The 27,874-nt window shown below is 38.1% G+C and overlaps 1 protein-coding gene across 1 annotated transcript in view; it reads right to left on the minus strand.

Moving 5' to 3' along the window:
- Positions 1–27,874, minus strand: part of PIGN (phosphatidylinositol glycan anchor biosynthesis class N) — a 1,169,967-nt gene that overhangs the window by 228,708 nt on the left and 913,385 nt on the right. The window lies entirely within an intron of this gene.

The following is a 27,874-nucleotide window of genomic DNA, read 5'->3' on the forward strand; positions in this document are numbered from 1 at the left end:
CCCCGGTATTTGGAGTCACTCAAAAAAGGGTCTAACGCTCACTTTTCAGCCGCAACTTTTCCATACCGCAGATCCCCTTACGTCAATTGCGTATCCTATCTTTTCAATGGGATCTTTCTAACGCCGATATTTAGAGTCGTGTCTGAAGTGAGCGTTAGAAATCTAACGACAAAACTCCAGCCGCAGAAAAAAGTCAGTAGTTAAGAGCTTTCTGGGCTAACGCCGGTTTATAAAGCTCTTAACTACTGTGCTCTAAAGTACACTAACACACATAAACTACCTATGTACCTCTAAACCGAGGCCCCCCCACATCGCCGACACTCGATTAAATTTTTTTAAACCCTAATCTGCCGACCGCCACCTACGTTATACTTATGTACCCCTAATCTGCTGCCCCTAACACCGCCGACCCTGTATTATATTTATTAACCCCTAACCTGCCCCCCACAACGTCGCCGCCAGCTACCTACAATAATTAACCCCTAATCTGCCGACCGCAAAGCGCCGCCACCTACATTATAGCTATGTACCCCTAATCTGCTGCCCCAAACACCGCCGACCCCTATATTATATTTATTAACCCCTAATCTGCCGCCCTCAACGTCGCCTACACTTATTAACCCCTAATCTGCCGACCGGACCGCACCGCTATTATAATAAAGTTATTAACCCCTAATCCGCCTCACTAACCCTATAATAAATAGTATTAACCCCTAATCTGCCCTCCCTAACATCTCCGACACCTAACTTCAAACATTAACCCCTAATCTGCCGACCGGAGCTCACCGCTATTCTAATAAATGTATTAACCCCTAAAGCTAAGTCTAACCCTAACACTAACACCCCCCTAAGTTAAATATAATTTAAATCTAACGAAATTAATTAACTCTTATTAAATAAATTATTCCTATTTAAAGCTAAATACTTACCTGTAAAATAAATCCTAATATAGCTACAATATAAATTATAATTATATTATAGCTATTTTAGGATTAATATTTATTTTACAGGTAACTTTGTATTTATTTTAACCAGGTACAATAGCTATTAAATAGTTACAAACTATTTAATAGCTACCTAGTTAAAATAATTACAAAATTACCTGTAAAATAAATCCTAACCTAAGTTACAATTAAACCTAACACTACACTATCAATAAATAAATTAAATAAAATACCTACAATTACCTACAATTAAACCTAACACTACACTATCAATAAATTAATTAAATAAAATACCGACAATTACCTACAATTAAACCTAACACTACACTATCAATAAATAAATTAAATACAATTCCTACAAATAACTACAATGAAATTAACTAAAGTACAAAAAATAAAAAAGAACTAAGTTACAAAACATAAAAAAATATTTACAAACATAAGAAAAATATTACAACAATTTTAAACTAATTACACCTACTCTAAGCCCCCTAATAAAATAACAAAGCCCCCCAAAATAAAAAAATGCCCTACCCTATCCTAAATTACTAAAGTTCAAAGCTCTTTTACCTTACCAGCCCTGAACAGGGCCCTTTGCGGGGCATGCCCCAAGAAGTTCAGCTCTTTTGCCTGTAAAAAAAAACATACAATACCCCCCCCCAACATTACAACCCACCACCCACATACCCCTAATCTAACCCAAACCCCCCTTAAATAAACCTAACACTAAGCCCCTGAAGATCTTCCTACCTTATCTTCACCATACCAGGTTCACCGATCGATCCAGAAGAGCTCCTCCGATGTCCTGATCCAAGCCCAAGCGGGGGGCTGAAGAGGTCCATGATCCGGCTGAAGTCTTCATCCAAGCGGGAGCTGAAGAGGTCCTCCATCCGGTAGAAGTCTTCATCCAAGCGGGGCAGAAGAGGTCTTCCATCCGATTGAAGTCTTCATCCAAGAGGCATCTTCTATCGTCATCCATCCGGAGCGGCAGCATCCTGAAGACCTCCGACGCGGAACATCCATCCTGGCCGACGACTGAACGACGGTTCCTTTAAATGACGTCATCCAAGATGGCGTCCCTCGAATTCCGATTGGCTGATAGGATTCTATCAGCCAATCGGAATTAAGGTAGGAATATTCTGATTGGCTGATGGAATCAGCCAATCAGATTGAGCTCGCATTCTATTGGCTGTTCCGATCAGCCAATAGAATGCGAGCTCAATCTGATTGGCTGATTGGATCAGCCAATCGGATTGAACTTGATTCTGATTGGCTGATTCCATCAGCCAATCAGAATATTCCTACCTTAATTCCGATTGGCTGATAGAATCATATCAGCCAATCGGAATTCGAGGGACGCCATCTTGGATGACGTCATTTAAAGGAACCGTCATTCGTCGTTCAGTCGTCGGCCAGGATGGATGTTCCGCGTCGGAGGTCTTCAGGATGCTGCCGCTCCGCTACGGATGGATGACGATAGAAGATGCCTCTTGGATGAAGACTTCAATCGGATGGAAGACCTCTTCTGCCCCGCTTGGACGAAGACTTCTACCGGATGGAGGACCTCTTCAGCTCCCGCTTGGATGAAGACTTCAGCCGGATCATGGACCTCTTCAGCCCCCCGCTTGGGCTTGGATCAGGACATCGGAGGAGCTCTTCTGGATCGATCGGTGAACCTGGTATGGTGAAGATAAGGTAGGAAGATCTTCAGGGGCTTAGTGTTAGGTTTATTTAAGGGGGGTTTGGGTTAGATTAGGGGTATGTGAGTGGTGGGTTGTAATGTTGGGGGGGGGGGTATTGTATGTTTTTTTTTACAGGCAAAAGACATGAACTTCTTGGGGCATGCCCCGCAAAGGGTCCTGTTCAGGGCTGGTAAGGTAAAAGAGCTTTGAACTTTAGTAATTTAGAATAGGGTAGGGCATTTTTTTATTTTGGGGGGCTTTGTTATTTTATTAGGGGGCTTAGAGTAGGTGTAATTAGTTTAAAATTGTTGTAATATTTTTCTTATGTTTGTAAATATTTTCTTATTTTTTGTAACTTAGATCTTTTTTATTTTTTATACTTTAGTTAGTTTATTTCATTGTAGTTATTTGTAGGAATTGTATTTAATTTATTTATTGATAGTGTAGTGTTAGGTTTAATTGTAACTTAGGGTAGGATTTATTTTACAGGTAAAACAGAATTTATGCTTACCTGATAAATTACTTTCTCCAACGGTGTGTCCGGTCCACGGCGTCATCCTTACTTGTGGGATATTCTCTTCCCCAACAGGAAATGGCAAAGAGTCCCAGCAAAGCTGGTCACATGATCCCTCCTAGGCTCCGCCCACCCCAGTCATTCGACCGACGGACAGGAGGAAATATATATAGGAGAAACCATATGATACCGTGGTGACTGTAGTTAGAGAAAATAATTCATCAGACCTGATTAAAAAACCAGGGCGGGCCGTGGACCGGACACACCGTTGGAGAAAGTAATTTATCAGGTAAGCATAAATTCTGTTTTCTCCAACATTGGTGTGTCCGGTCCACGGCGTCATCCTTACTTGTGGGAACCAATACCAAAGCTTTAGGACACGGATGAAGGGAGGGAGCAAATCAGGTCACCTAAACGGAAGGAACCACAGCTTGCAAAACCTTTCTCCCAAAAATAGCCTCCGAAGAAGCAAAAGTATCAAATTTGTAAAATTTGGCAAAAGTGTGCAGTGAAGACCAAGTCGCTGCCTTAAATATCTGGTCAACAGAAGCCTCGTTCTTGAAGGCCCATGTGGAAGCCACAGCCCTAGTGGAGTGAGCTGTGATTCTTTCGGGAGGCTGCCGTCCGGCAGTCTCATAAGCCAATCGGATAATGCTTTTAAGCCAAAAGGAAAGAGAGGTAGAAGTCGCTTTTTGACCTCTCCTTTTACCAGAATAAACAACAAACAAGGAAGATGTTTGTCTGAAATCTTTAGTAGCCTCTAAATAGAATTTTAGAGCACGGACTACGTCCAAATTGTGTAACAAACGTTCCTTCTTTGAAACTGGATTCGGACACAAAGAAGGTACAACTATCTCCTGGTTAATATTTTTGTTAGAAACAACTTTCGGAAGAAAACCAGGCTTAGTACGCAAAACCACCTTATCTGCATGGAACACCAGATAGGGCGGAGAACACTGCAGAGCAGATAACTCTGAAACTCTTCTAGCAGAAGAAATTGCAACTAAAAACAAAACTTTCCAAGATAGTAACTTAATATCTATGGAATGTAAAGGTTCAAACGGAACCCCTTGAAGAACTGAAAGAACTAGATTTAGACTCCAGGGAGGAGTCAAAGGTCTGTAAACAGGCTTGATCCTAACCAGAGCCTGAACAAATGCTTGAACATCTGGCACGGCTGCCAGTCTTTTGTAAAGTAAAACAGATAAAGCAGAGATCTGTCCCTTTAGAGAACTTGCAGATAATCCTTTCTCCAAACCTTCTTGTAGAAAGGATAGAATCTTAGAAATTTTTATCTTGTTCCATGGGAATCCTTTGGATTCACACCAACAGATATATTTTTTCCATATTTTATGGTAAATTTTTCTAGTTACAGGCTTTCTAGCCTGAATCAGAGTATCTATTACAGAATCTGAAAACCCACGCTTTGATAAAATCAAGCGTTCAATCTCCAAGCCGTCAGTTGGAGGGAAACCAGATTCGCATGTTCGAATGGACCCTGAACAAGAAGGTCCTGTCTCAAAGGTAGCTTCCATGGTGGAGCCGATGACATATTCACCAGGTCTGCATACCAAGTCCTGCGTGGCCACACAGGAGCTATCAAGATCACTGAGGCCCTCTCCTGATTGATCCTGGCTACAAGCCTGGGAATGAGAGGAAACGGTGGGAATACATAAGCTAGGTTGAAGGTCCAAGGTGCTACTAGTGCATCTACTAGAGTCGCCTTGGGATCCCTGGATCTGGACCCGTAGCAAGGAACCTTGAAGTTCTGATGAGATGCCATCAGATCCATATCTGGAATGCCCAATAATTGAGTTATTTGGGCAAAGATTTCCGGATGGAGTTCCCACTCCCCCGGATGGAATGTCTGACGACTCAGAAAATCCGCTTCCCAATTTTCCACTCCTGGGATGTGGATCGCAGACAAGTGGCAGGAGTGATCCTCCGCCCATTGAATTATCTTGGTCACTTCTTTCATCGCCAGGGAACTCCTTGTTCCCCCCTGATGATTGATATATGCGACGGTCGTCATGTTGTCTGATTGAAACCTTATGAATTTGGCCTTTGTTAGTTGAGGCCAAGCTCTGAGAGCATTGAATATCGCTCTCAGTTCCAGAATGTTTATCGGGAGAAGAGACTCTTCCCGAGACCATAGACCCTGAGCTTTCAGGGATTCCCAGACCGCGCCCCAGCCCACTAGACTGGCGTCGGTCGTGACAATGACCCACTCTGGTCTGCGGAAGCTCATTCCCTGTGACAGATTGTCCAGGGTCAGCCACCAACGGAGTGAATCTCTGGTCTATTGATCTACTTGAATCATCGGAGACAAGTCTGTATAATCCCCATTCCACTGTCTGAGCATGCACAGTTGTAATGGTCTTAGATGAATTCGTGCAAAAGGAACTATGTCCATTGTTGCAGCCATCAATCCTATTACTTCCATGCACTGCGCTATGGAAGGACGAGGAACAGAATGAAGTACTTGACAAGAGCTTAGAAGTTTTGATTTTCTGACCTCTGTCAGAAAAATCCTCATTTCTAAGGAATCTATTATTGTTCCCAAGAAGGGAACTCTTGTAGACGGGGACAGAGAACTTTTTTCTTTGTTCACCTTCCATCCGTGAGATCTGAGAAAGGCTAGGACGATGTCCGTATGAGCCTTTGCTTTTGACAGGGACGACGCTTGAATTAGGATGTCGTCCAAGTAAGGTACTACTGTAATGCCCCTTGGTCTTAGAACCGCTAGAAGGGACCCTAGTACCTTTGTGAAAATCCTTGGAGCAGTGGCTAATCCGAATGGAAGTGCCACAAACTGGTAATGCTTGTCCAGAAAAGCAAACCTTAGGAACTGATGATGTTCCTTGTGGATAGGAATATGTAGGTACGCATCCTTTAAATCCACGGTAGTCATAAATTGACTTTCCTGGATGGTGGGTAGGATCGTTCGAATAGTTTAGATTTTGAACGATGGTACCCTGAGAAATTTGTTTAGGATCTTCAGATCCAAAATTGGTCTGAATGTTCCCTCTTTTTTGGGAACTATGAACAGATTGGAATAAAATCCCATTCCTTGTTCTCTTATTGGAACTGGATGTATCACTCCCATCTTTAACAGGTCTTCTACACAATGTAAGAATGCCTGTCTCTTTATTTGGTTTGAAGATAAGTGAGACCTGTGGAACCTTCCCCTTGGGGGTAGTTCCTTGAATTCCAGGAGATAACCTTGAGAAACTATTTCTAGCGCCCAAGGATCCTGAACATCTCTTGCCCAAGCCTGAGCAAAGAGAGAGAGTCTGCCCCCCACTAGATCCGGTCCCGGATCGGGGGCTATCCCTTCATGCTGTTTTGGTAGCAGTGGTAGGCTTCTTGGCCTGCTTACCCTTGTTCCAGCCTTGCATTGGTTTCCAGGCTGGTTTGGGTTGTGAAGTATTACCCTCTTGCTTAGAGGATGCAGAATTAGAGGCTGGTCCGTTTCTGCGAAAGGGACGAAAATTAGGCTTATTTTTAGCCTTAAAAGACCTATCCTGTGGGAGGGCGTGGCCCTTTCCCCCAGTGATGTCTGAAATAATCTCTTTCAAATCTGGTCCAAATAATGTTTTACCTTTGAAAGGAATGTTAAGCAATTTTGTCTTGGAAGACACATCCGCTGACCAAGACTTTAGCCAAAGCGCTCTGCGCGCCACGATAGCAAACCCTGAATTTTTCGCCGCTAATCTAGCTAATTGCAAAGCGGCGTCTAAAACAAAAGAGTTAGCCAATTTAAGTGCTTGAACTCTGTCCATAACCTCCTCATACGAAGATTCTTTACTGAGCGACTTTTCTAGTTCCTCGAACCAGAAACACGCTGCCGTAGTGACAGGAACAATGCATGAAATTGGTTGTAGAAGGTAACCTTGCTGTACAAAAATCTTTTTAAGCAAACCCTCTAATTTTTTATCCATAGGATCTTTGAAAGCACAACTATCTTCGATAGGAATAGTAGTGCGTTTGTTTAGAGTAGAAACCGCCCCCTCGACCTTGGGGACTGTCTGCCAGAAGTCCTTTCTGGGGTCGACTATAGGAAATAATTTCTTAAATATAGGGGGGGGGAACAAAAGGTATGCCAGGCTTTTCCCACTCTTTATTTACTATGTCCGCCACCCGCTTGGGTATAGGAAAAGCGTCGGGGGGCACCGGAACCTCTAGGAACTTGTCCATCTTACATAATTTCTCTGGAATGACCAAATTGTCACAATCATCCAGAGTAGATAACACCTCCTTAAGCAGTGCGCGGAGATGTTCTAATTTAAATTTAAATGTCACAACATCAGGTTCAGCTTGATGAGAAATTTTTCCTGAATCTGAGATTTCTCCATCAGACAAAACCTCCCTCATGGCCCCTTGAGATTGGTGTGAGGGTATGTCAGAACAGTTATCATCAGCGCCCTCTTGCTCTTCAGTGTTTAAAACAGAGCAATCGCGCTTTCTCTGATAAGTAGGCATTTTGGATAAAAGATTTGCTATGGGTTATCCATTACAGCCGTTAATTGTTGCATGGTAATAAGTATTGGCGCACTAGATGTACTAGGGGCCTCCTGTGTGGGCAAAACTGGTGTAGACACAGTAGGGGATGATGTAGTATCATGTTTACTCCCCTCATTTGAGGAATCATCTTGGGCAATATCATTATCTGTGGCATTACTGTCCTTACTTTGTTTGGACACTATGGCACAATTATCACATAAATTTAAATGGGGAGACACATTGGCTTTCATACATATAGAACATAGCTTATCTGATGGTACAGACATGTTAAACAGGCTTAAACTTGTCAACAAAGCACAAAAAACGTTTTAAAATAAAACCGTTACTGTCACTTTAAATTTCAAACTGAAAACACTTTATTACTGAATATGTGAAAAAGTATGAAGGAATTGTTCAAAATTTACCAAAATTTCACCACAGTGTCTTAAAGCATTAAAAGTATTGCACACCAAATTTCAGAGCTTTAACCCTTAAAATAACGGAACCGGAGCCGTTTTTAAATTTAACCCCTATACAGTCCCAGCTATAAGCTTTGCTGAGACCCAACCAAGCCCAGAGGGGAATACGATACCAAATGACGCCTTCTAGAAGCTTTTTTAGTGATTCTTAGATCCTCACACATGCATCTGCATGCCTTGCTCTCCAAAAACAACTGTGCAGTAATGGCGCGAAAATGATGCTCAGTCTATAACTAGAAAGGCCCCCAGACTAAAAAAGGTGTCCAACACAGTGCCTGCCGTTTTTTAAACGTTCCCCAAGATTATAATGCCAATTAATAGCTAGAATCTGCATAATATGCCCCAATAAAGCAATCGTTTTAGCCCATAAAAATGTCTACCAGTTTTTAAACCCTTTTTTAAGCCCTTTATTCTTTTATGTTTGACTAAGAAAATGGCTTACCGGTCCCCATGAGGGGAAATGACAGCCTTCCAGCATTACATGGTCTTGTTAGAAATATGGCTAGTCATACCTTAAGCAGAAAGGTCTGCTAACTGTTTCCCCCAACTGAAGTTACTTCATCTCAACAGTCCTGTGTGGAAACAGCAATCGATTTTAGTTACTGTCTGCTAAAATCATCTTCCTCTTACAAACAGAAATCTTCATCCTTTTCTGTTTCAGAGTAAATAGTACATACCAGCACTATTTTAAAATAACAAACACTTGATAGAAGAATAAAAACTACATTTAAACACCAAAAAACTCTTAACCATCTCCGTGGAGATGTTGCCTGTGCAACGGCAAAGAGAATGACTGGGGTGGGCGGAGCCTAGGAGGGATCATGTGACCAGCTTTGCTGGGACTCTTTGCCATTTCCTGTTGGGGAAGAGAATATCCCACAAGTAAGGATGACGCCGTGGACCGGACACACCAATGTTGGAGAAATTTGTAATTATTTTAACTATTTTAGCTATTAAATAGTTCTTAACTATTTAATAGCTATTGTACCTGGTTAAAATAAATACAAAGTTACCTGTAAAATAAATATTAATCCTAAAATAGCTATAATATAATTATAATTTATATTGTAGCTATATTAGGATTTATTTTACAGGTAAGTATTTAGCTTTAAATAGGAATAATTTATTTAATAAGAGTTAATTAATTTCGTTAGATTAAAATTATATTTAACTTAGGGGGGTGTTAGTGTTAGGGTTAGACTTAGCTTTAGGGGTTAATACATTTATTAGAATAGCGGTGAGCTCCAGTCGGCAGATTAGGGGTTAATGTTTGAAGTTAGGTGTCGGCGATGTTAGGGAGGGCAGATTAGGGGTTAATACTATTTATTATAGGGTTAGTGAGGCAGATTAGGGGTTAATAACTTTATAATAATAGCGGTGCGGTCCGGTCGGCAGATTAGGGGTTAATAAGTGTAGGCAGGTGGAGGCGACGTTGTGTGGGGCAGATTAGGGGTTAATAAATATAATATAGGGGTCGGCGGTGTTAGGGGCAACAGATTAGGGGTACATAGGGATAATGTAAGTAGCAGCGGTTTACGGAGCGGCAGATTAGGGGTTAGAAATAATATACAGGGGTCAGCGATAGCGGGGGCGATAGAATAGGGGTTAATAAGTGTAAGGTTAGGGGTGTTTAGACTCGGGGTACATGTTAGAGTGTTAGGTGCAGACGTAGGAAGTGTTTCCCCATAGGAAACAATGGGGCTGCGTTAGGAGCTGAACGCGGCTTTTTTGCAGGTGTTAGGTTTTTTTTCAGCTCAAACAGCCCCATTGTTTCCTATGGGGGAATCGTGCACGAGCACGTTTTTGAGGCTGGCCGCGTCCGTAAGCAACTCTGGTATCGAGAGTTGCAGTGGCGTTAAATATGCTCTACGCTCCTTTTTTGGAGCCTAACGCAGCCATTCTGTGGACTCTCAATACCAGAGTTATTTTAAAGGTGCGGCCAGAAAAAAGCCAGCGTTAGCTAGACGGGTCGTTACCGACAAAACTCTAAATCTAGCCGTAAGTATTTGCAGAAAGACTCAATACAGCGCCTTGTCTCCTCTGCTTGATGATATAAAGACTCAAACTTTGTATATTTACATGTATCTTTTACAAATTACATTGCACATTGTATTTATTCTATTTAAAATAAAACTGGCAGCTTCAGTTTCCCACATAGCTTCATTGTTTGGAGTTTGGAGATAAATTATAGTGCAGACTTCATAGGAGAGAACCTGGGAAAAAAATCAGTATGTAACTTAAATCTGTAGTGAATAAGAGCCTGTTGTTCTGCCCTGACCAGAACTATAATTTTGTTAAAGGGACAGTCTACACCAGAATTGTTATTGTTTTAAAAGATAGATAATCCATTTTTTACCCATTTCCCAGTTTTGCATAACCAACACAGTTATATTTATATATTTTTTACCTCTGTGATTATCTTGTATATAAGCCTCTGCAAACTGCCCCTTTGTTTCAGTTCTTTTGACAGACTTGCAGTTTAGCCAATCACTGATGGCTCCCAGGTAACTTCACGTGCATGAGCACAGTGTTATCTATATGAAAAACATGAACTAACACCCTCTAGTGGTGAAAAACCTGTTAAAATGCATTCTTAAGAGGTGGCCTTCAAGGTCTAAGAAATTAGCATATGAACCTCCTAGGTTAAGCTTTCAACTAAGAATACCAAGAAAACAAAGAAAAATTGGTGATAAAAGTAAATGGGAAAATTGTTTAAAATTACATGCCCTATCGGAATCATGAAAGTTTTTTTTGGACTAGACTGTCCCTATAAGTTACATACTGATTTGTTTAGATTTTTCCGTACCCTTAGGTTGAAAGCGTTTTTTAATTTTACACTAAGTGAGGTTAAGCTAAGCACCTATAATAAAGATACTATTCATTTGCAACATCTTGGCCTCTGTAATAAGAGCCCTTTCATTCCTGCTCAGTCTAACCATAGTGTTGATACTTATATTAATTTGGTAAAACATGACATTGAAACACTTAAGGTAAAAACAGATCGAAGTAAGAGCCAAAATCTGAATTGTGCTGCTAAAAGTGTCAAAACATTCCCATAAAAGGGATTTTGAAGCCGATAAGGGTGGTGCAATAGTTATGATGACTAAAGAGAATTATACTAACGAAAGTAGGAGACATTATATCTTACTAAAAAGGAGAGAGAAAAATATTAGAGAATACAATAATCCTCTACAAAAGAAAGGGAATAAAAACGGCACACATATGAGGTGAATTCAACAATTTATTAAACTCATATAGCAATTACAAAAGAAGTTTGCCCAAACATGCCCTGCCATCTCAAAATAGAGAGAGACATGTAACCACACCACTATATACAAATTAAAACCAGAACTACATCTCATATCAATATAATACAAGCCTGTATCATTAAATCACACAATTAGTACCATTTCCTGTATCGGATAGCTATAAAATCCAAAACAGGTAGAGCTCTAATATATCACTTATACATGCAGAGGTAAAGTAACACCACAGAGCTGCATAAATATGTGATATATATGTATATTCTATATCAGTCGCATATAGCAAAGTACAGGTAATAAAACATCAAATGAATTGTATCTAGCATCACAGGCATACATAGCCTTGCTTAAACAAATGGCAGGATACAATACAGATGAAATAATCCTCTTATAAATCCAATTTATAATAACCTGTGATCACAGAGTAAATGTATACAGTTTGGAACAAGACAGAGAAACATATACATATACATGAGCAAGCAAGCAAATATAAAGTTCATGCAATGCTAACAAAAATTCATTCACCTCCTCCCTATGATGAATGTAGAAATGGGAGGGGTCAGCCTCCAAAAATCACCTGATTGGACAGGCCGTGCTGTTAGCAAGACAAAGCAATCTTCATACTGAATACAATGTATCCGTTTGAATCAAAAGATATACTTTTAAGCAAATAATTGCAACTTTTTGGCGTATGTGGGATACAAATCTGATCTTACAATAGATGTACCAAGCAGACCATTCTGCTACACCATGTGTTCACACAGATAATAAACAAAGCCTCACACTGGATATTTTGTTTGCAAATGCAGAAATCTTCGTAATGGATATTATATACCCGTTCTTACCAAGAGATGTACCTTAGGCAGCGAATTGCATAGTGAGCATATACAAAGTATACAGGTGATCTTACCACAGATGTACCAAACTTTATATAGCAAGCTATCAGCTCCACTCCACTTTATATTCACACAAGTAGTGAGCCACACCTCACACTTAGTACTTTGTATGCTTTCTTACCAAGATGTACCAATAACATGCTATAAAAGCAATAATCCTCGGGGGGGAGGAGCCGGCCGGGGCAGAGAATGGCCGCACACTTGCAGAGCTCCTGCTGAACCGTCCCTAATGTGGCAAAGATGAAGCTTTTTTTACCCAAATCAAAGGCTTATTCTTTAGCATGAACTTAAAAAAATAAATAAATATATACATATGCTGTAAAACAAACAGTTTGGGGCGCTATACAAAGAACAAGAGGCTGTTTGACAAACGGAACGCCTAATTGAATTACACCTGGGCTCCGGTAGGATTACGCACCTGTGAAGGGGAGTTCAGCTCCCACTACAGAGCAGACGCTGCTAATGAGGAACTCATCACAAGGGAAGGCATAACCACAGCCGAGGCTGCTGTAAGAAAGGGTGCCATTGAGCACAGCATCAGGACAGTACGGCTCAAGCCTTATGTAAGCCTCCAGAGTGCACCAGGATATACAGCGGTTAGACCGGGCGAGTCAGAGTCCGAGTTCCTGAACCTGACACGTAAAGCATCCGCAAGAGGAACACGGACAAAGAGCCAAGCGCAGCTGGGAAGAGCAAGATACAGCTCACCTCAGGGTCTTAGGTGAAGTTCCTGCAGAGACTTAATCAAGCGGGCCGTCGGCCTTTAGGGGTAATATTTGGCAGACTTCATCAGGAGACGGCACCCTAGGGCAAAGCCTCTAAAGAGCATCAGGACATAAAGCAGGCAGCACGGGCGAGTGTAACAGCCAGGATATGTAAGTCGTAGGAGGAACACGGTCACAGTGTAAAGCAGAGAGGTGGAGTACAGGATACAGACCTCTGTGTCTCAGGTGAAGCACCTGTAAGAACTCCATCTACGTTTTCTTTTTGAGAGATATCGTTCTAGTCCTTGGCAGGAGCCGGTGTTCCAGGACAAACAGAGGGTCTCTTTTATTCACCTGGAGGTGCATGTCTAAGAGTGGGTAGCAGCATCCGACTGTAAGGCCCCTTGAACCCAAAGAGTCCCTGTTTGAGGGAAGAAGAAGAGGAGGGAGAAGAAGGGGAGGAAAAAGAGAAAAGAAAGAAAATATATACAGTGTCCCAAAAAGGTACAGCATTCCAGAAGGACTGGGGGAAAAAATAAGACAAAAGGAGATACAACATACACCATGAAGACACTGGAAAGATGTCATAGAGCCTTAAAACCTAGGTCAAAAAAAGGGGACCCCCCCAGAGATGTAATAATTAAGTTTGCACATTTTAAAGACAAAGAAGCCATTACACAAGCAGCAAGACAACAACAAAACATTACGTTTGAAGATCAGCATATTCAAATTTACTCTGACATATGCCCAAGGACACTTCAAAAAAGGAGAGAACTTAAATTCCTTATGTTGCATTTGAGTAAATTAAATATCCCCTATAGATGGGAATTTCCCTTTGGTCTAAGAGCTATAGCGGAGGGAAAGGCTGTAACTTTATATTCCTTGCAAGATCTTGGTACTTTTTGTGCTAATTTGGGCATCAGTATCCCGGTACAGGACTTATCAAATAGTCAAGTGAATGGGAGGAAAACTTATTCAACTAATCTAAGTTCTGCACAGGGAGTGAGGGGGTCTCAATGGGTAAAAGTCCCGATAAGGAGAAAACATCAAGATGAATCAAATAATGGCTCAGAGACATTCTCACACAGTTGTGCAGATAATATCACAAATTTAGCTAGATAGTGGTTGAAAGTTTTGCCAGTGCCATGAAGGAGTTAGTATGAGACTATTAAGAAATAACTGGAGACCTTAGTAGCTTGTTAAGAAAGGGATATGTTATTAGGGTGTAGGGGTTGTATGGGTTTTTTTTTTCTTTTTTTTTTTTTTTTTTTCTCTCACTAGAGGTTGGGACTTTTTGATCACATAATGGGTTTTAAAGGGTAATATCACACATTTATGAGGTACATTTAAAGGTGCTTCTCTTCTCTCACTTTTTTTTTTTTTTTTTTTTTTCTTCTTTTCTTTCTCCTATGGGAGTGAGGGTCATGTCCTACACATTATTTACACTTGGGTGGTTTTTCCCTTCCTTCACTACCCCTCCTTGCCCCCTTTTTTTTTTTTTTTTTTTTTTTTCCTATTAAAGGTAATATTAGTAGGTTAGCAAAGCGTTTTAAGGCTGTAAAGTATGTATTTTTGATATTCACTTAAAGGTATTCCTTTCTCCCCTAAGTTCAGTGAGGAACAAGGGTTGAAAGAAAGGTCTTAAAGAATTTGCACAACGATTTTGAGGTACCACATGTTGCACTTACCCCTTTTTTTTTTTTTTTTTTTTTTTTTAGGAAATGTTAGTAGATTAACATAGTGTTTTAAGGCTGTAAAGTATGTATTTGTGATATTCACTTAAAGGTATTCCTTTCTCTCCTAAGTTCAGTGAGGAACAAGGAAGAAAGGTCTTAAAGAATTTGCACAACGATATGAGGAATCACATTTTTTTTTTTTTTTTTTATTAAATAGGTTTTAGTTGTAATTAGAAGCATAAGTCGATTATAGATATATGTTCTATTTATGGTTTTTTTTTTTTTTTTTTTATTAATAGGAATTACAAGTTATTTCTTAATAATTACAGGTTGCACGTACCTAGGGTTTTTTTTTTTTCTTTAAAGGCAACGTAAGAAGGTTAGTAAAGTGTTTTAAGGCTGTAAAGTAGGTATCTTAGATATCCACTTAAAGATAGTCTTGTCTTCTCTAAGTTCAGTGAGAAACAAGGTTTTAAAGAAAGGTCTTAAAGAATTTGTACAACGATTAGTGGAATCTTTTTTTTTTTTTTTTTTTTTTCTCTCCACCTTATTTTAGATAGATCTTATAAACTTAGGTCCGGGCAGGTCTGGAGTCCGAGTATATTAAAGCAGTCTGCAGATAAGGGTTAAACTGTTTCAATTCTACCTCTTAGGGGTTTGTATAAGGGGACAGCCGTTGTTAAACATTGGAGTAAATATGGGGTAAAAAAGAAAAGAAAAAAAATGTTTTTGTTTAAATATTGTAAATCATTGTATCACTGCCACAGGGAGGGGAAAAAATTCCATCAGTCGGTTCAATTTTCCCAAATTTTGTGTTTTGGTTGGGTTATGAATGGTGTGTGTTGTGGTATGGGTCTCCCCCCCCCCCCTCTTTTTTTTTTTTTTTTTTTTCTTCCCCCCCTTCTCTTTCCTTACGGTATCTCCACCGGATCAGGACACTACACTTCCCCTTAAAAAATGAAAACAGATAACAGAGTGTTATGCTTACTATCTCAAAATGCTAAGGGCCTCAACAGCCCACAGAAGCGTAACAAGGCGTTATATAGTTTTCATAAAGATAAAGGGGATATTGTTTTTGTACAAGAATCTCATTTTAATAGAGACAATGTTCCTAATTTCACAAATCATTATTTCCCAACTATCTACCAGAGTTCGAATAAATCAAAGAAAAATGGGGTGTGCATACTGTTTCATAGAAATGTACCATTTCACCTTATCCAAATGGATGGGGATGAGGAGGGTAGATTTTTATGCTTAGTAGGTCTATTATATAATAGGCCTATCACCTTAGTGAACGTGTACGCACCAAATAGGGGGCAGAGCTTATTCTTTAAAAAAATCTGCAACCGGATAATAGACATACAGAAAGGAACTCTGGTTATAGGAGGGGATTTTAATATACCAATGGATCCGGTAGAGGACTGTTCTAAATCTAGAAGTAATACTCCCAAACAGATTATTAAAGCAGTTAAAACGAGCCTTCTTTCTCTCTCTCTAATAGACGTTTGGAGGACACTCCACCCCGCCACCAGAGATTTCACTTTCTATTCGGCACCTCAAAAATCTTAAATATCAAACAGAGACAGATGCGCCACATGGCCCAATATTGTAGTTTCCAAATGTATGTAGATTTTACTATATAGTTGAACTCACATGTATTGAAGCACCTCACTTGGTGCAAATGACACAGTCTGGGATCTATAACAGTCACCCAGCAGACCGGCCTCTCGAGTTGTTCAGGGTCTATATAAAATAGAAAACACAAAAAAGCCTATATGGCCTAGTATTGTATGACTAGAGTGATTCCACACCAGATAGTAGTATAAGATTTTGAACTCACATTTGGTGAAGCATCCCCAATGATGCTATAGAGACAGGCTGGGATTAATTCAGTCACCCAACAGACTTAACTCGTGGCATACAGCATGCAATAGTCCTCTCGGTGGTCTTTAGGTCAGTTATATCCTCAGATAAATAACAATTCATAGGCAGCAAGTGTTTTTAGTAAAAGTTAAAATCACTTTAATAAAATAATAATAGATTGCGACGCGTTTCTCAGTCTCAGACTGTTTCCTCAGGCATAATAAAATAGTTTACAAACACTTGCTATATATTCCTAAGCAAACCACTTAACATAATTGGTAACACTTGTTGTGGGTGTGGTTTATGACATCATCAGTATCCTAGCTACTAATATGTTTTAGCAACAAATGTGACACAGTATTGTATACTTAAACAATGTACATCAGAAATTACATTTTATGGGTCAAATGAAACAATCTGCCTCATACTTTGTAGTACAAATATTAATCACAAAGTTAGTTTAAACACATAAATAAATACAATATTGTAGTAATACATATATTTCCCATGCTACTCAGTCATATCTGATTCCTATCTCTATTTCTATATAATGTCTACACTGAGTCTGTTTTATATCTGAACATCTTTAGTGGTTCATCTTTTATTTTTTTCATTTTTTTCCCCAAAATCTGATCCTTCTCTGCCAATAGATACAATCTACATTTAATGTGAGGGTAACTATTCTTTGTCCAAACACTTGTATTACACATTAAAAGCCCTTTGGTTTGTTGGTACGTTACAGTTTTATGATCTGCTGTTGTGCAAACACTGTGATTTCAAATGGCAGATGGTTGACTACCCTTATAGGGCTATTGATCCATTAAGATAATATTCAAGATCACTTACTTTATTCGGTTACAAACGCCATCTGCGGTTCTAAATGGCGTGTGTGTTGCGCTAGTGCGCATGTGTGCAGCGCCAATGCATCTGTAGTTACTGTTGCCAAGGGAACAATAACGTTAATCAATTACACGTTATGCGTAAAACGTGAAAGAGCGCAGCTAGTAGTAGGTTGCGCTAGTGCGCATGTCTGTATTGCCAATGCGTCCCAGGTCCCCGTTGCCAAGGGAACCAGAATCCCATTCAATCACACGTTATGCGTGCAACAGCGCTGCCAATGATAAGTCAATTTTATCCTGTAGGAGGTTTTCCACTTTATTTATTTGGTCTGTTAGTTTTGTCCATGGGAAATAGACACCCACCATCGATTGAGCCGTATCTATTTGCTCTACCATTTGCCATAGCCCCCATATTATAATGGCAAATCACTGGCAAAAACAAAAATATACAACAAAAAAAGAGCAATATCCTATTAATGTATTCCGAGTCCTACAGCAGATCCTTCCCATCATCTATAACATATCACAGTAAGATCTGATTACAGGCATATAATAAGTTAATAACATATTTAGAACAAATGTTAACCGAAGTAATGTATATTGCTGTGTAGTGTTATTAATGTTATATGTTGTTCATAGAAGAAATAATAATTATTATAAACTAGTGCTCTTGTGACTCACAATATGTGTATTTTATTAATTAATGTCCAGTGATACATACTACTATGTGATGTTATTATAACAATATATAAGTCATATTATAACTAATCGTTATTATTGAGCAGATAGTATTGTGGCTCCAAAGGTGTATATTTTACTAATACCCTTCCTTTATATGATGTGACTATGTATAATTACTAAGGTGTCATGTATGTGTATAAACAAAAGTGTATCTGTTGGTGCCAAATTTCATAAACAATAAGACTAGTGGTGCAGTTTTGAGATATAGTTGTTAGTTAGAAATTTTTATATATAATTAATATGTATGTTCATTACTATTTTGCTAAGGTAACTATGTGTGTTTACTAGTGTCAAGTCTGTGTGTTAGATAGGTGTGTATTTTGATGGTGTCAAAATGGGAGAAATGGTGTCTAGTAGTTCTATTTAAGTCTTTATAAGAATTTCATTAGTGTGTAGGACGAGATAAACTAGGTTGTTAGTGCATAACGTGTAAGATCAATATTATATGTAGTATATCTTATGAGTTTAGATATATCCTAAAATATAATTAAGTGTGATATATAAGTATGTGTGCCCTCCCAGTGATTAATCCCAATGTGTCACTTGTGTCATAATATGTATCATAAAAGTGTATTACCAATATAGATAGATGGTAATCAGTGCAAAATATGCCCAGTGGTGGGCACATCTATCCTCCATAAAAAGGCATAATGTATGTAAATAGATCTATACGCGTAGGTATCGATATTTTGTTATTAGATCTATAGGGTTATTCTTAGGGTATTATGGTGGACTTGATATAACTTTACAGATCAAATGCTGCTAGGTCTACGCACTCATTCAGACCCTCTGGAACTAAAGTATGTAGTTTATGAATCCAGAATGTTTCTCTACGGCGTAGAGTAAGCATGGGATTATGACTGTTCCTTGGTACTTGCTCTATAGGTAGAATATGAACAGATTTGGAACTACCCTTATGTGCGTAAGCACAGTGCCTTGATAGGCTATGTTTAAGAAATTTTCTTTTTATGTTATATTTGTGTTCACTCCATCTCTTCTTTATGGTTCGGGAGGTACGCCCTACATATTGGACCCCACATGTACAGCTAATCAGATAGATTACGTACGTGGATTCACATGAGAGTCTCTTAGTGATCTTAAATTGTTCACCCGTTTGATAGGAACAGAACGTATTGGTACCAGCTCTCACCACTTTGCACATATTGCATCGTGGTTTGAGACATTTATATACTCCATTTTTGGGCATAAACTTGCCCAAAAAAGTCCTATTAGGGACTGTCACCTGATTTTGTTGTGATATTTTATCTCTCACTATCTTACTTGGGGCCAATTTGTTTTTGAGTGTGGGGGCTCTCCTGTAGACAATTCTAGGCTTCATAGACACAGAATTTTTGAGAAATGGGTCATCACATATAATAGGCCAATGTTTTGTAATGATGTTGCTAATTTCTCTGTATTGGCTACTATAGCCAGTAATAAAAAGTGGTGTTTTACCTAACTCATAGTTTTTTTCTTCATTGGATTTGACTTTTGATTTGGTTTGTGACAAATATTTATTTCTGTCATCATGCAGAGCTCTTAAATATCCTTTTTGTACTAGATCAGGTGGATACCCTTTTTCCATGAATCTCTCTTTGAGAATCATAGATTGTTTTTTGTAGCTTTCTATTGTGCTACAATTCCGTCGGATTCGTCTGAATTGCCCATATGGGACATTCTTTTTCCAACAGTGATAGTGGTTACTGCCATAATTGAGAAAGCTGTTACAATCAACCTTCTTAAAAAAGGTTTAAGAAGGTTGATTGTAACAGCAACATCATTACAAAACATTGGCCTATTATATGTGATGACCCATTTCTCAAAAATTCTGTGTCTATGAAGCCTAGAATTGTCTACAGGAGAGCCCCCACACTCAAAAACAAATTGGCCCCAAGTAAGATAGTGAGAGATAAAATATCACAACAAAATCAGGTGACAGTCCCTAATAGGACTTTTTTGGGCAAGTTTATGCCCAAAAATGGAGTATATAAATGTCTCAAACCACGATGCAATATGTGCAAAGTGGTGAGAGCTGGTACCAATACGTTCTGTTCCTATCAAACGGGTGAACAATTTAAGATCACTAAGAGACTCTCATGTGAATCCACGTACGTAATCTATCTGATTAGCTGTACATGTGGGGTCCAATATGTAGGGCGTACCTCCCGAACCATAAAGAAGAGATGGAGTGAACACAAATATAACATAAAAAGAAAATTTCTTAAACATAGCCTATCAAGGCACTGTGCTTACGCACATAAGGGTAGTTCCAAATCTGTTCATATTCTACCTATAGAGCAAGTACCAAGGAACAGTCATAATCCCATGCTTACTCTACGCCGTAGAGAAACATTCTGGATTCATAAACTACATACTTTAGTTCCAGAGGGTCTGAATGAGTGCGTAGACCTAGCAGCATTTGATCTGTAAAGTTATATCAAGTCCACCATAATACCCTAAGAATAACCCTATAGATCTAATAACAAAATATCGATACCTACGCGTATAGATCTATTTACATACATTATGCCTTTTTATGGAGGATAGATGTGCCCACCACTGGGCATATTTTGCACTGATTACCATCTATCTATATTGGTAATACACTTTTATGATACATATTATGACACAAGTGACACATTGGGATTAATCACTGGGAGGGCACACATACTTATATATCACACTTAATTATATTTTAGGATATATCTAAACTCATAAGATATACTACATATAATATTGATCTTACACGTTATGCACTAACAACCTAGTTTATCTCGTCCTACACACTAATGAAATTCTTATAAAGACTTAAATAGAACTACTAGACACCATTTCTCCCATTTTGACACCATCAAAATACACACCTATCTAACACACAGACTTGACACTAGTAAACACACATAGTTACCTTAGCAAAATAGTAATGAACATACATATTAATTATATATAAAAATTTCTAACTAACAACTATATCTCAAAACTGCACCACTAGTCTTATTGTTTATGAAATTTGGCACCAACAGATACACTTTTGTTTATACACATACATGACACCTTAGTAATTATACATAGTCACATCATATAAAGGAAGGGTATTAGTAAAATATACACCTTTGGAGCCACAATACTATCTGCTCAATAATAACGATTAGTTATAATATGACTTATATATTGTTATAATAACATCACATAGTAGTATGTATCACTGGACATTAATTAATAAAATACACATATTGTGAGTCACAAGAGCACTAGTTTATAATAATTATTATTTCTTCTATGAACAACATATAACATTAATAACACTACACAGCAATATACATTACTTCGGTTAACATTTGTTCTAAATATGTTATTAACTTATTATATGCCTGTAATCAGATCTTACTGTGATATGTTATAGATGATGGGAAGGATCTGCTGTAGGACTCGGAATACATTAATAGGATATTGCTCTTTTTTTGTTGTATATTTTTGTTTTTGCCAGTGATTTGCCATTATAATATGGGGGCTATGGCAAATGGTAGAGCAAATAGATACGGCTCAATCGATGGTGGGTGTCTATTTCCCATGGACAAAACTAACAGACCAAATAAATAAAGTGGAAAACCTCCTACAGGATAAAATTGACTTATCATTGGCAGCGCTGTTGCACGCATAACGTGTGATTGAATGGGATTCTGGTTCCCTTGGCAACGGGGACCTGGGACGCATTGGCAATACAGACATGCGCACTAGCGCAACCTACTACTAGCTGCGCTCTTTCACGTTTTACGCATAACGTGTATTTGATTAACGTTATTGTTCCCTTGGCAACAGTAACTACAGATGCATTGGCGCTGCACACATGCGCACTAGCGCAACACACACGCCATTTAGAACCGCAGATGGCGTTTGTAACCGAATAAAGTAAGTGATCTTGAATATTATCTTAATGGATCAATAGCCCTATAAGGGTAGTCAACCATCTGCCATTTGAAATCACAGTGTTTGCACAACAGCAGATCATAAAACTGTAACGTACCAACAAACCAAAGGGCTTTTAATGTGTAATACAAGTGTTTGGACAAAGAATAGTTACCCTCACATTAAATGTAGATTGTATCTATTGGCAGAGAAGGATCAGATTTTGGGGAAAAAAATGAAAAAAATAAAAGATGAACCACTAAAGATGTTCAGATATAAAACAGACTCAGTGTAGACATTATATAGAAATAGAGATAGGAATCAGATATGACTGAGTAGCATGGGAAATATATGTATTACTACAATATTGTATTTATTTATGTGTTTAAACTAACTTTGTGATTAATATTTGTACTACAAAGTATGAGGCAGATTGTTTCATTTGACCCATAAAATGTAATTTCTGATGTACATTGTTTAAGTATACAATACTGTGTCACATTTGTTGCTAAAACATATTAGTAGCTAGGATACTGATGATGTCATAAACCACACCCACAACAAGTGTTACCAATTATGTTAAGTGGTTTGCTTAGGAATATATAGCAAGTGTTTGTAAACTATTTTATTATGCCTGAGGAAACAGTCTGAGACTGAGAAACGCGTCGCAATCTATTATTATTTTATTAAAGTGATTTTAACTTTTACTAAAAACACTTGCTGCCTATGAATTGTTATTTATCTGAGGATATAACTGACCTAAAGACCACCGAGAGGACTATTGCATGCTGTATGCCACGAGTTAAGTCTGTTGGGTGACTGAATTAATCCCAGCCTGTCTCTATAGCATCATTGGGGATGCTTCACCAAATGTGAGTTCAAAATCTTATACTACTATCTGGTGTGGAATCACTCTAGTCATACAATACTAGGCCATATAGGCTTTTTTGTGTTTTCTATTTTATATAGACCCTGAACAACTCGAGAGGCCGGTCTGCTGGGTGACTGTTATAGATCCCAGACTGTGTCATTTGCACCAAGTGAGGTGCTTCAATACATGTGAGTTCAACTATATAGTAAAATCTACATACATTTGGAAACTACAATATTGGGCCATGTGGCGCATCTGTCTCTGTTTGATATTTTAGATTGCTTAATTGGATCCTGGTCTGGACCACTACAGATTGCTGCCCTGGTATTCTACTATCAAGATTCTTATAAAGGACAATATAGTGATCATTATAACCTTATAACCACTATCTTTGAGTGAGATACAACTGTCCTATTAACATTGTGTTTATCAATTGTATAGGTTAATATTTATTTACTCTATTCACAATATATATACAAGTTACTATTGAATCAGTGTATCATCACATATACTGAAAGGTACATTCCTATTGGTAACATATGAGCTACCTCATATATCATATATTATCATTTTTCTATTAGATACTCTCAAGGGCGCCCCCTTTTCTTTTGTTGTATTGACCTCAAAAATCTTACTCACGTATAGACTACTTTTGGATAGATCAAAATAGCTACATCCTAGCCCAAGAGGCTAAAATACATAATATTACGTGGTCAGACCACTCGTTAATTTCTTTGAAGATGAGCTGGCCTCAAAAACCAGTAATTCCATATCAATGGCGTCTAGATGATAACCTCTTAAAGGATCCCTTAATAAGACAGTCTATACTAAATTCTATTGAATCTTATTTTGAAACAAACGATATAGAGGAAACTTCACCAAGTAATTGGTGGGTGGCACACAAAGTTGTAATAAGGGGCGAATTTATAAAACATAAATCTAGAGTAAACAGACAAGCCAGAGAACAATTTGCACATTTAATGGATTTACTCTCTAGGGCAGAAAATAAACATAAAAAGGACCCGTATAACAAACAATTAGCAGACTCCCTTAAAAGGGAACGTGAAAACCTTAATGTCTATTTGAATAAGGGGGTTCAACGTAGAGCTTTACATCTTAAAAAAGTGTTCTTTAACGGCGGAAATAAAGCTGGGAGATTGCTAGCCCGTTCCTTAAAAAAAAGAACGTTACAAACTTACGTATCTAAAATAACGGACGGATTAGGAAATTATAAAACAGGGAGTCAGGATATAGCCAAGATTTTCCAGGGTTATTATCAACAGTTATATAATTTAGATAAACATAATAACTCAAAAAGTTCTCAAATAAATAAAGCTACATTTATAAAAGAAACAAAAGTCCCTACTATAACGGAGCCCCAAAAAAAAATGTTAGAAGAACCTTTTTCTTTACAAGAAATTAAACAGACTATCAAAAAGTTTGCACCAGGGAAAAGTCCAGGAATTGATGGTTTCAGTTCAAACTACTATAAAACATTTATTGAGACCCTGGCCCCAAAACTTTTACTTTTCTTTAATTCCTCAAGTTCAGAGCCACTTCTGGCAAAAGAGATGCTTGAAGCAAAGATAATAGTACTACATAAGGCAGGAAAGGATCCAGCACTACCAGCTAGTTACAGGCCTATATCTCTGCTGAATAATGATGTCAAAATCTACGCTAAATTGATAGCGAATAGAATAAATAAAATATTACCAGATATCATACATTTAGATCAGGTGGGTTTTGTTCCGAATAGAGAAGCAAGAGATAATACCATCAAAGCATTACAGTTAATAAAGTATGCAAAAATATATAAAATACCCATGGTCACATTATCATTGGATGCAGAAAAGGCCTTTGACCGGCTAGACTGGTCCTTCCTACAATTAACACTCAGTAGATTTGGTTTTGGGGAAAAAATAATACAGCGTATTTTTAATTTATATACATCACCAGCAGCTAGAGTAAAAATCAATGGAGTAATTTCGGATCCGTTTACAATTACAAATGGCACCAGACAGGGCTGCCCCCTGTCTCCCTTGTTATTCATTATTTCAATGGAGATATTAGCAGCCAAAATCCGTTCAGAGGTAAATATTAAAGGAATAAAAATAGGGGATCAAGAATACAAGATCTCATTGTACTCAGACGACGTGCTATTAACATTAACGGAGCCTGCAAGATCCATCAAAACCCTGGAGTCGATTCTGCAGGAATTTGGGATTCACTCAAATTTTCTTATAAACAAAAATAAATCGGAGGCGCTTAAGTATGCAATTTCCCCTAGTGAATATAGTAAGTGTAAAACTGATAGTTCTTTTGTGTGGAAAGAAACTTCCTTAAAATATTTAGGGGTACAATTAACACTGGACGACACACGGTTGTTCTTAGAAAATTACGTTAACCTAAAGTCCAGACTCCAAACGGATCTTAGTTCGTGGAGACTGAAAATGACATCATGGCTAGGGAGAATACATATAGTAAAAATGAATGTGCTTCCACGTATTTTATATACTTTCCAGACTGTCCCTATTAATATCCCGAGCACTTATTGTACTAATCTACAGAAAATAATTAACTCCTTTATTTGGAGTAAAATTAAGCCAAGAATTAAGGCTTCTATTCTGTATAGGTCAAGAAAAGAGGGAGGTTTGGGAGTTCCAAATATTAGAAATTATCACAGAGCAATAATTCTTCAGAGGATTTTAGACTGGCATATAAACCAAAAGAATAAAGCCTGGGTTCAGTTAGAAAATAAGTTGACACCATCACAACCAATGTATAAACTGATTTGGACCCCAATAGAGGGTAGACCTGTAAACATTATGAGGTTCCCAATGATCACGCACATCTTTACGAATTGGGGAAAAATTATAACAGACTGCCCGTCTATATCTTCTATCCCGTCACCTTTACTCCCGATTACGAATAACGCCGAGCTGCAGGGGGGACTTATCCCTAGTCGAGCTAGTCAATTGAATTTACATCAATCTATACCGTTATATTGTTTCTTAAATAACGGGAAGCTCAAATCACAACAGGAGTTGGGAGACCTGTCTGGTGGTACATATGGTAATTGGTTAAAATATTTACAATTACAGAATGTCATGGCCTTACATTCAGAAAAAGAAAAATTAACTAGGCAATTAACTTTATTTGAGAAAATTTGTTTTAATGAATCTTCAATTAGAAGTACGGTTTCATTTAGTTATAAACTCCTTAACTCTTCAGATGACTTTATAAAACATAGGTTTATGCAAAAATGGGAAATGGAGACAGGGATACATATAGAAGATTCAGTCTGGAAGTCCATATGTGATAGTGTAGCCAGATCTTCCTCCTCTTCCAACATTCAGGAGTTAAATTATAAAATACTTACCAGGTGGTATTTGACGCCGGCAAGACTCCATAGCATATACCCAAATGCCTCCATTTATTGTTGGAGGGGGTGTGGGGGAATAGGAAATATGCAACACATATGGTGGGAATGTCCCAGGGTGAAAGGAGCGTGGGGAATAATTTCAAGCTGTATTCAAAAGATCAGTGGGAAGTCAGATTTTCAATTAGATATATTCACTGCCCTCTTGGGTAAACCCCTGAAAAATATCTGTAAAACAAAAGCCAAACTAATAACGTATGTGCTAAATGGTATGAAATCTCTACTGGCTAGAAACTGGAAAAAAACATGTATACCCGACAGGGAAATGTTGTTCACTAGAATTAATGAATTATTAATACTAGAAGAGTACACATACGTAAGATCCAATAGAGAAGAGATTTTCCAAGAAATACGTTTACATTGGGAGGAATTTAAAAAAGCCAATTGAAACTAGGTCTAAGAGCGCCTTAGGTAGGGGTAGAAGTAGTAAATGAGTACAGCACCTGTTGGTTCCTTAAAGCAGGTTTTAGTTCTGTGTGATGCCCGTGGAGAAAGGGTTACTGCCACCCTTACAGCAACATAGACAAATGGAATCCACAGCACCAATTAGGTAAAAGAAAATACCTTTATTTTCACATTACATGCGACGTTTCGGCCTTCACAGCCTTAATCATGCATACAAAAAACTTCAGCCTCTGTCCACAGTATATAGGCTGATCAATTAAAACATTAATTACAAACAGATTTGACAAAATGTTTCACACAGAGCAATTACTCCCTCTAGTGTTAGTCATATTTTACTACATCCTATAAAATTTAACTCTCAAGTTACCAAAAATACAATTACTAGAGGAGTTTCCACTGAATGTACAAGTGTCATTAAAAACAAGAAAATATATAGGAACAAGTCTTACTGCAATCTTATATTTCTATAGTAACACTACTAAAGTATATTACTGACACATTTTACCAATCTTACTGATAAACTTTACCTATGTGTTTAAGTGAACAAGTGACTTTACCTATGTGTTTAACTAAACCAAAACTAACTAAAAAATTTTTTTGAAGAAAATGTTTTTTGTTTTGAATTTTTACTTTGTTACATTTAGAGAAAGACAGAGAAATCTATTTCTCTATTTAACCCTTTAGGGTACATACAATCTAATTTATGGATCCAGTAAGTTTCTTTTTGTTTAAGGATCCTCTCCCTGTCACCCCCTCCTCTTAATGTGCCTACATGGTCAATAATCTGCCACCTAATTTGACTTATGTTGTGGCCTGCCTGGATAAAATGATTAGAAACAGGAGCTTCTTTATTACCACATCTCAAGTTGGACTTATGCTGATTAATTCTTTCCCTGCCTTTTCTAGTCGATTCTCCAATGTAAATAAGAGAACATGGGCATTTAATAAGATAGATTACGTAGGATGTCTCACATGTATAATAACCATTAATTTTATATTTATGCCCTGTTCTTGGATGGGAAAATTCTTTCCCTTTTATCATTGCATGGCAATTAGAGCACCCTAGACAGGGATAAGAACCATAAGATTTCTGACCCATATGGCTTTGTTTAAGACTTTTGGAGGGTCCCAAATCATTTTTAATCAGTG

This window comes from Bombina bombina, chromosome 5 (assembly GCF_027579735.1).
Source record: "Bombina bombina isolate aBomBom1 chromosome 5, aBomBom1.pri, whole genome shotgun sequence".
Taxonomy (NCBI): domain Eukaryota; kingdom Metazoa; phylum Chordata; class Amphibia; order Anura; family Bombinatoridae; genus Bombina; species Bombina bombina.